General features: G+C 36.7%; 1 pseudogene; it reads left to right on the top strand.

Annotated features, from left to right (window-relative positions):
- Nucleotides 1-7,120: 7,120 nt before the first annotated feature.
- LOC115212503 lies at nt 7,121-7,239 on the top strand (annotated as a pseudogene).
- The last annotated feature ends 4,045 nt before the right edge of the window (nt 7,240-11,284 follow it).

Raw genomic sequence — 11,284 nt, 5'->3', positions numbered from 1 at the left:
TGATAATGATGATATATTCATCGCTGTATTGTTGAATTGACAATTAAGTGATGCAGTAAAATCTGGATGATTTATCACCAGTTTCTGAACAAATAATCATCATTGTAGGTATTGAACACTTACATTCTTGTCGACCAAACCCCACACAGACCGACAAGCACGCACTCTCATATATAGCATGTGTGTATATAGACATACATAGATACATACACATACGTGTATATATCAAGATTTCATTTATGTACAACGATACTAATAACCTGGCTTTAAAACGCAATGTAATTTGCTTCACAATAAGATGTTCGCCAACTATAGGGGGTAATATTAAATTGTATAAGTGACGATGGAACCAGAATTCGGTAATCCTCTTCATGAGCTTACAGCTGTTTCTGCTACAAGTTGCATTGAACTTAGAGCTGAGCACTTGTGAATGACCTGAGTATCTAAGTTAACCACAAATAGGGAAATTTTTAATAATATAACCAACTATTATACTGAGGCTCTCAACAGAAGTATTAATAAAGAAGAGATTATATATATAATATATATATATATATATTATATATATATATATATATATATATATATATATATGCCAAACCCATGGCCATAAAGTGACATTAAGTTTTCATAATTTAAAAACGCAAATAAATAAACATTAAAATATTTTGCACCTCGATACGCAGAGTCTGTCTTTAGGGACTCAGTCAGCTCTAAATGTTCAAACTCTAAGATAGAAACTAATAAATTCCTGCTTATTAGAAATTCTATTTACAATAACAGCAGCTGCACTTCCAGCATAATTCACACCAAGAGAAAGAATAGGAATAGGAAAGTTATATGGAATTACCATCCACATAATCTCTTGGAAGAAATATTCTTCTCTCTTCTTAAAACCAATTTCGCAGCTTACCTCAAACACTGGTTTTAAATTTTGGCACAAAGCCAGAAATTTCAGGAGTTAAGTCAAGTAGATTACATTGTTCCAGTGCTCAACTGGAATCTATTTTATCGACACCGAAAGAATGAATGACAAAGTCGATCTCGGTGGAATTTGAACTCAGAAGGTAAAGATGAAATGCCAGTAAGCGTTTTGGTCTGTGCATTAAGGATCCTGCCGGCTCGCTGACTTACTACACCACACATATTACCAAATACTTAATAAGTACACTGTTCAGTTGTCTTACTCTGCAAGCCAAACCTTGCTTTGACATTGCTAGGACTAATAACTTCAAAGCAAATAATACTAAACTATTTACACATATAAGTCCCACAATACATTATAACCAATCACTAAATGGTCCTGATCACAGCATTATTCGTCCAACGAAGGGCTCTAATTCTTAAAGCATGATCGTCAACAGAACTCAACGTTAACCATTGTTTTAGTCGGCAGCACAACAATAATTCTTTGGCGTTTACCCAATACATCTCAGCTATAACTGATCATCTAAACTTCGAGCAGATACCAAATATCAAAATATTCATTACTATTAGCACAAAGCTCCTACTACTAAAACCTGTAATTGTAAAAACACCTACAATTGCCCATTAAATGGAAAATGTTTTACCAAAAACATCATCTATCAGTATCAAGCAATTACACCTGCAGATACTAGGGGACACATAGGAGCTACTACAAATAACTTCCAGAGACGCTTTCATGCATGTGCATTCATTCAAGAACCCTCAAATTGGTTCATTCAACTTCATCAGGCCTGTGCATATGATACCGTAAAAGTTTAAACACCCACTAAACCTTAAAATGGAGCGCAGTAATAGTTTCAACCGCATAAACGAGAAAAAAAAAGCATGTCGATTATGCGGACAGGAAGCAATTCTAATGGTACTGTCCGACACATGATTTCTTAAAAAAAAAAGGCGGCGAGCTGGCAGAATCGTTAGCACGTCGGGCGAAATGCTTTGCGGTATTTCGGCTGCCGTTACGTTGTGAGTTCAAATTCCGCTGAGGTCGACTTTGCCTTTCATCCTTTCGGGGTCGATAAATTAAGTACCAGTTACGCACTGGGGTCGATGTAATCGACTTAATCCCTTTATCTGTTCTTGCTTGTCCCCTCTGTGTTTAGCCCCTTGTGGGTAGTAAAGAAATAGATTTCTTAAAAATGAAATTAGATAATTATTAATTGCAACCATAAGGTTCTTTGAAAATTTAGATTCTGTTACAAAAGAATAACAGATCTTGCTTAGCTTAATCTGACACAATTGATATTGCAAAGCAAAAACTAAAGGATACGATCCGCTACATCTTTTAACTCGTTTCTTGCGTTACATGCCTAAAAACGTTTTCACTTTGATTTGAATTTTAATCATAGTAGTTATGCTAATCAGTATTCTTTTTAATGTGTGCACTTTTAAACTTTATACGTGTGTATATATATATATGTGTGTGTGTGTGTGTGTGTGTTGTGTGTGTGTGTGGTGTGTGTGTGCATGTGTCTGTCTATGATTATATATATATATAGAGAGAGAGAGATATAGATATAAATAGATAGATAGATAAAACTTAATTGGGAATGTATGCATTGCGTTCAATCATATAATATATATATGTGTGTGTGTGTTGTGTGTATATATATATATATATGTGTGTGTGTGTGTGTGTGTGTGTGTATATATATATATATATATATACATATGCCTATATACATACATGTACATACTTACATACACATGTGTATATGGGTACAGGATGTCAAAAAACGTAAGCAACATGAAAAACGGGAACATGAATTGCCACAACATGGGAAACGAACATTTCTTTTGCGAACAATGAAAGAAACAAATAGGAAAGCTAGGCAGGCAACATAAAGAACAATTCCTTCATCTGTTGTCCACTGTTTCATCTACTCCGCAAAACGAGCACTAGGACAAGATGCGTCTTCGTCAAAACAGTTGCTCCCGCAAGGCAAATTAAGTAAAGTTTCGGATTTGCAGTGGGTCAAAGTTGGTAACAAACACAGGACAGTGAAAACAAACGGTAAGAGCTGTTAAGCCATAAGGAGGTGAAGTGGTAGACGCTGGAGAAATAAGCTTTGACGTGCTATCCCTGTAGCTGAATAAGAAGAAGAAAGAAAGAAAGATGTCCAATGGTCACGTGTGAGCAGCGAGAGTGTTACGTAGGAAGAGAGAGGGAAAGATAGAGAGCGGTGAAAGGAGGAGAACAGAGAAAGAATGGGAGAGAAAAAGAGGGGAGATAAAAAATAAAATAAAGAAGGAGAGACAAAAACAGATACTGATATAATAGTGTCAGATCAGAATTATCAAGATAAAACTTACTTGGGAATACATGCGTGGCGTTCAATCATATAATAATGTAAATAATATACACACGTATACATATATATACATATATATACTTTCACTTATTTTAGTTATTTGACTGTGGTCATGCTGGAGCACCGCCTTTAGTCGAACAAATCTAACCCAGGAGTTATTCTTTGTAAGTCTAGTACTTATTGTATAAGTTCTTTTGGCCGAACCCCTCAGTCACGGAACGTAAACATACAAACACCGGTTTTCAAGTGAAGGAGGTGGGGACAAATACAGATAAACAGACGTATACATATATATATATATATATACATATATATAACGGGCTTCTTTCAGTTTCCGTCTACCAAATCCACTCACAAGGCTTTGGTCAGTTTGAAGCTATAGTAGAAGACCCTTGCCCAAGTTGCTACGCAGTAGGACTGAACCCCGAACCATGTGGTTATTAAGCAAGCTACTTACCACACAGCCACGCCTACGCCTATAACAACATAATGTGCATATATATATATATATATATATATATATATATATATATATATATTATATATATATATGTATATACATAATGTATTATAGATCACTAGCCACTACACATTCTTCATTTTCTCTCCTTGTTTCTCTCCTCGTTCCTTTCTGTGGAAGAGCGTAAGCTCGAAACGCTACAGACTTTTTCACTTCCCAAGCGTTATACTAATACATCTTTGTGTCGTTTACACCACCTGTCTTCGTCTTTTGCTTTTATTTGTGAATTCTCCCTACATAATGTGTATATATACATATTTATATGTATTATGTATATATATATATATATATATATATATATATTGGTAGTCTTTTGCGATCCAAGAAAGATGGTACGGACGTTCCTTGCTGCACTCTACTCAAATGATTCGTCTAAGTAAGTTTTATCTTATAATTCTGATGCGACACTATTATATCACTATCTCTTTTTGTCTCTCCTTTATTTTATTTCGTATCTCCCCTCTTTTTCTCTCCCATTCTTTCTCTGTTCTCCTCTTTTCACCGCTCTCTATCTTTCCCTCTCTCTTCCTACTTAACTCTCTCGTTGCTCACACGTGACCAGTGGACATCTTTCACACAAATACATACATATATACATATATATGCATCAGCTGACACCTTCCATACACTTTCCTTTAAAATGATGCTGCCTGGAAAAGTGCACAGTGTACTACATGTCTTGTGTCGAAGTGATTGATTAGCAACCTGACATGAAGTATTTTGCTCAAGAACACAACACACATTCCTGTCCAAGATTTGAAATACCGATCTTGTGATCACGAATGCAACACGCTATTCACTAGGCCATGTGCCCTCACACACAAACCCGCACGTTGATACACAAATATAGATAGATAAGTCTATAAATGTGTGTATGTGTGTGTGTGTGAAGGCAATAGCAAGCTCTCCACCACGCACTGTGTTTTGCTTATAAGCATATGTGTGTGTATGTGTGAGTGTATCTACCCCCATAAGAATAAGGGTGTGCAAAGTATGTAAATATATATGCGTGCGGATGTATTTCTAATATTTCTGTTAAAACAAAATCCAAAAGTTGAAAAGCTCGAAAGACCCACCTTCCAACATCTGCCATCCAGAAATCGCTGCTAATTAGCAACTAAGTACTAACATACATGGTTAATCATAAGTAGACATACTCACACACTTACACACACACAAGACCCATGAACTGCCACGCTCAGTCACACACTGCACACCGACCGTGAAGCAGGAGAGTGCGCAAAGTACCCCTGCCCTGATTAAAATATCATAAACACAGAGAAAACCCAGATATTATAAACAATGGTTGCTGAAGCAAAGACAAAATAATCAGCTTAGGAAAATTACAGGAGATGCACATTAGCAGGGAGAAGAGCAGATGCGGGTGGGGTGCGGGTATGTCATAAAGAAGAAGGTGGTCACAGTCTGTGATTGAAAGAGCTCGGCGAGGAGTCTGATTGACTGAGCGATCAAACAATTGATCAGTTAATTAGTTGAATAGTTAAGGGGGTAATCAATAGAAAGTAGAATGTAACAAGTGTGATTTCATAGGCAAAAGTTGCAAGGTACAACACACACACATACATACATACATACACACATACATACATACATACATACTACATACATACATACACACATACATATATACATACACATATACACAAATATATACATACATATATACATATATGCATACATACATATGCACATACACACACACATAAATACATACATATACATACACACACATGCACACACACATGCATACACACATACATACATATATACATACACATACACACAAATAAACAGATACATACATAAATACATAGCTATATGCATACATACATATGCACATACACACAGATTCATACACATACACACACACACATGCATACATACGCACATACACACACATGCGTACATACATAATAGCACGCATACATACATACACATACTCACACATGCATACATAAATACGCACACACACACACACACATGCGTACATGCATGCACGCATACATAATCACAGACACTGATGTATGTTTGTATATATGTATTATTATACTTGTACACATCGTTGTTCTTTCAATTTCCGTTAACCAAAATTACTCACAAGATTATGGCCACACCCCGGCTAAAGCAGAAAACTCTCTCCCCAGGAACCTTTCAAGGGGACTGAACTCAATACCATATTTTTAGGAAGCAGATACTTTAACCATGCAGCCTATGATAAGCTTAAGAGGAAAGCTGGGTGGCACAAGAGCCGAAAGCTTTGTGGCACAAGAGCCGAAAGCTTTGTGGCTCTAACAATTAAGTTGAGGACATTACTCAACATATCATCATCATCAACATCATCATCATCGTTTAACGTCCGTTTTCCGTGCTAGCACGGGTTGGACGGTTCGACTGGGGTCTGGGAATCCAGGAGGCTACACCAGGCTCCAGTCTGATCTGGCAGTGTTTCTACAGCTGGACGCCCTTCCTAACGCCAACCTTTCCGTGAGTGTAGTAGGTGCTTTTTACGTGCCACTGGCATAGGTGCCAGGGGAGGTTGGCAGCGGCCATAATCGGTTGGTGCTTTTTACGTGCCACCGACACAGAAGCTAGTCAAGGCGGCGCTGGCACCGGCCACGTTCGGATGGTGCTTTTTACGTGCCGCCTGCACAGGTATCACAACTACAATTTCCATTTGATATTTATTTTGATGTTGATGTTGATGTATTTGATTCAATAAGTCTCCTCAAGCATAGTAGGTCATGTGCCATAGGCACAGAAGCCAGTCAAGGCGGCGCTGGCTTCGGCCACGTTCGGATGGTGCTTTTTACGTGCCGCCGGCACAGGTATCATAACTACAATTTCCATATATAAGTGTAGAATTATTATCCTTTATGTTTGAAACTTAGACAAATATTTTGTGTTTGTTTCTCATTAGCTATTGTTGGACGTTAAATGTTTTTGACAGATGGTATGAGATTTCTTTCAAGAATCAGAAAATAGTTTGGCTATCATATTTGGTGTTAATTGTTACAAGAATACACTGTCTGTATTTTGATATTTTTGTTATACTTTGCTAATAATAGAGCCTCTGCGTCTGCTGTTCAAGAATGTTTTCTTTTCAATTCCACATGAAAGAGTTGAGATTCCAACAAATATTTATTTAGCTACACATTTTTTCAAAGTGTATTGTGGTACAATGACACCTTCCAGTAGATGCATTATTAATTGGTAAAAAGATGTGGAGGTTGTCATGCTGGTATGTTCAATGTAAGACTGAATCATAAAATTAATATTATTAAACGGTTACAGCCATATCACGTTGAGAGCATCGGTTCTCGTCCGATCACCGAAGTTATATAACATCGAGCCTAGCGGGTACTTAGATGGGTGACCGCTTGGGAAACCTAGGTGCTGTAGGAGTCTCACATTTATAGGTGCAGGTGTGGCTGTGTGGTAAGTAGCTTGCTTACCAACCACATGGTTCCGGGTTCAGTCCTACTGCGTGGCATCTTGGGCAAGCGCCTTCTACTATAGCCTCGGGCAAACGAAAGTATTGTGAGTGGATTTGGTACACGGAAACTGAAAGAAGTCTGTCGTATATATATATATATAGGGTGGCGAATACTCATTATAAATATCACCACCAGTGGCCTAGCATGTATAAAAAGTCAACAGACAACATATTCGTATTTCAAAATAGAAAATTACCTGTTAAAGGGTAATTTTCTATTTTGAAATACGTATATACATATATATGTATGTGTGTCTGTGTTTGTCCCCCCAACATCTCTTGACAACCGATGCTGGTGTGTTTACGCCCCTGTAACTTAGCGGTTCGGCAGAGAGTCGATAGTATAAACACTAGGCTTACAAAGAATAAGTGCTGTGGTCGATTTGATTGACTGAAAGCGGTGCTCCAGCATGGCCGCAGTTAAATGACTGAAACAAATAAGAGAATAAAATAATAAATGTCTGGAAAAGAATTTTAAATTTTAAATTTTATTGCTCAATTGAAATTTTCACTTCAATTTACATTCACACTCTAAACCAAAACTTCATATTTTTACAAGTTTTTACAAAAATAAATATTTTTGTGATGCATAAGTTTTCTGATTAATTAGTTATCCTATTCACTAATCACTTGTTTAACTTTACACAGAATTGCCAAGTTCTAAATGTAATTTACGCCATATATTCTTGACAAATTGATTGAATTCCACCAAATTTCCTAATACAACTAAATACTCTTCTTAATACAGAAAAGTGTCCTGTCACACAACTTGGAAACCTTTGATCTTGGGGATGTAATTAAGAAGGCCATCAAACCAGAAAAGGAAAGCAAAAACGAAACAAAAACAACATACGAGTTCCAACTTTTCATTTACATAAGCCATCATCTTCTGATAGAATTGAAATCTCATTATCATTGCATTAAACCGAAACCCAATCAAACCAAATTGATGTTTGCGTTTAATTTGTGATCAGCATTCATTGAGTAGACATACAGTAGTGAAATGGCTCAGTTGTTAGGGTGGTGAGATGATGTGAATGTCGATAAATTTGAGAATGGTTGAATATAAGGTTGGTGCTTATTAGAGAGGTGCTTACTCTTGGAACTCTGTACTAAATGGAATGCAAATTGTTCCACCAAAACCTAATCTATTATATAAAATCCGTTCTGTCTGTCTCTGTGTGTGTCTTCTAGGGTCTCGGGCATCCTCCATCCGATTGCACTCAAATTTGATATGTAGATACCGACGGTATCAGGGAGTGTATAAGTCTTGCAAAAATGACAAAAATCAATTCCAGGTGAGAATGCAATCGATAAAGCCGTGGGAAATCGTTTTTCTTTGGAATAGAAAAAAGTCCATCTTTATTTCTTCTTTTGCTGGTGTCTCAAATTTAGGTTAAATCAGTGTTTCTCAAAGGGGAGGCCTATGGGACGGTCGGACAAGTTGTTTTGAGAAAGTTTGGTTTAAATGTTTGACAACTTAGCACCGTCCATTGGATGGGAGGGTGCGTTTTGCTCGTCTAAATCATCATCATAATGGCAAGTTGTCACCCCAAAGTTTTGAATTTTAATTTGGTCAATGCTGAAACTATTCTACCACTTTCATTCAAATTGCAACACTTGAGACACTGCGGTAACTTGTCTGAGACGATGATGATGATGATGATGAGGATGAGGACGACGACCACGACGACCACGACGACGATGAGGATGATGATGATGATGATAAGTAAGTTTAATATTACATCAGATTTCATGCAATTTTAGTTAGTAAAATAATATCTCAATTCCACTGGCTCATTAGGGCCAATTACCGAGATTCCATTGTGCATAAGGGAATGAGAGCAGAACCTCCCTGCTGTTGCTGCTGCTCCTGCTACTGCTGCTGCTGCTGCTCCTGCTACTGCTGCTGCTGCTGCTGAACGAGATGCAAGTCTACGGTCGGGTTACTCATTACACTTCAATGAACTGATGCAACAAAAGTGTTTTTCTCTCAAGAAAACAAAGCATTACCATTCTGGGAATCGAAACCACAGTCATGCCAACATGAGTGTGTAGCAGGGATTTGAAACTGAACCCTGGATATGCAGTCAGGCATTATGATCAAACCGCCATAGTTTTATCTGACCAATCAATAGTTTAACTGACCAATCAATGTGAAGCGATGGCATGGAGAGGTTTTCCCAAATATTGTAGGATTTGACTATAAACACCGTTCAGCTTGCCTTTTTACCAGCCACATGACTCAGGAAGGCAGCTTGGACAGATGGCACACATAGATGACAGGAAGCTCCATCACCTCAAATATAGCGCAACCGTTTCCAGCTATGGTGAGTAAGCTGCATGTTGCCATTTCAATGGCTTGCTGTAAACTCCAAGCAGTATCTCTCTCCCAGTTAGTAATTATTGCTATTGTTTTCTATAATAGACCGACGCTGTTGATTTTTATGTATGATAGCAAATTCTTTTGTTAAATGTTCACGAGCGCTGTTCAGTTACTTGATGCAGCCCAAGAAACATATTTTAATTCATCTCTTCAACCAGTCACCACAGCAACCAAAAACAACTGCACCCATGTGACTAGTTCAATAACCAATCCATTAAGCCATGCACCATCAGCACTTCTATAAACAGCGAAAAAAACTTGAATTTAGTTGATTATAATAAAGAAGACAATGAAAGGAAAGCAAAGTTTCTAATTTCTAATAACGATAACGATGGCGAGACTGGTGTGGTGGGGAATAAAACAAGTCTTAATTTATGGTTTAAAAATCTAGTTTTCGGTTATAAAGCAAGCAATTTGTAAATTTGGTGTAAACAAACAAGCAAATTTAAACAAGAAAAGTAATTAGTCGTATATACAAATAATTTACGTAGAAACCAATTCATTGCTATTCTATTATTTCTGGTAAATCCTAATTTACAAAAATAATTGGTCAGTTGTATGATCAGGCGATTTCTTCTAAATTTTTAGAAATCGTTTACAATAGGTTTCAATATTTCTACCTTTTGCTAATGATGTGTTGTAAATCAAGACATCAGCGAAATGGTGATAGAACCGAGTCGGCGGAGGAACCAAAGCATTTCGTTTCTCACCTGACTCAATGTCACTATCACAAGTAATTTTCTTTTGTAATTTACTCCAAAGTTGTTCCTGAGAAGACCAAAGATATATACATCCATCCATCCATCCATACATACATACATACATACATACATACATACATACATACATACATACATACATATATACATACATACATACATACACACAAACATACATACATACATACATACAAACACACACACACATACATACATACATACATACATACATACATACATACATACATACATACATACATACATACATACATACATATATATATATACACACATACGTACATATATATATAATGAGACTTAGAGTTTCAGATACCGGGGCTGAAGTCTGTTCCGACATCTCATCAGTTATTAAGACAAACAAAAATACTATGGAAAAAAACCCGTTGAATAAAGGGAAATTATTCAATAGGCATTGAGAAGGTAAAACATCGTTCATAGAATCTACAGATGCACACATGTACACATATACATACACGTATGCACACACATACATGCACACACACACATGTATGTATATATGTATACATACACACACATTTACATATACATACATATCTATCTATGTATATATATATATATAGTGTGTGTGTTATGACAATTATGGAAATGTAACCCATAGAAACTTAACAAGTATGTTAAAAAGTGGAGAAGAGATGTTGAAATTTTAAAGAATTTAGCATATTCTCTTCTCCATTTTTTAACAAACTTGTTGAGTTTCTATGGGATTCCTTTCCATAAGTTCTCATCACACATCATTTACATGCAATAATTTCATATTCGCAAAAATCTTACGCCACTAAGCTACCAGAAAAATATGATGAATCTTTG

This window comes from Octopus sinensis, linkage group LG5, assembly GCF_006345805.1.
Source record: "Octopus sinensis linkage group LG5, ASM634580v1, whole genome shotgun sequence".
In the NCBI taxonomy this organism is placed as follows: domain Eukaryota; kingdom Metazoa; phylum Mollusca; class Cephalopoda; order Octopoda; family Octopodidae; genus Octopus; species Octopus sinensis.
Note: the sequence above shows the minus strand (reverse complement) of the source record. Positions and strands in the feature narration are given on the sequence as shown.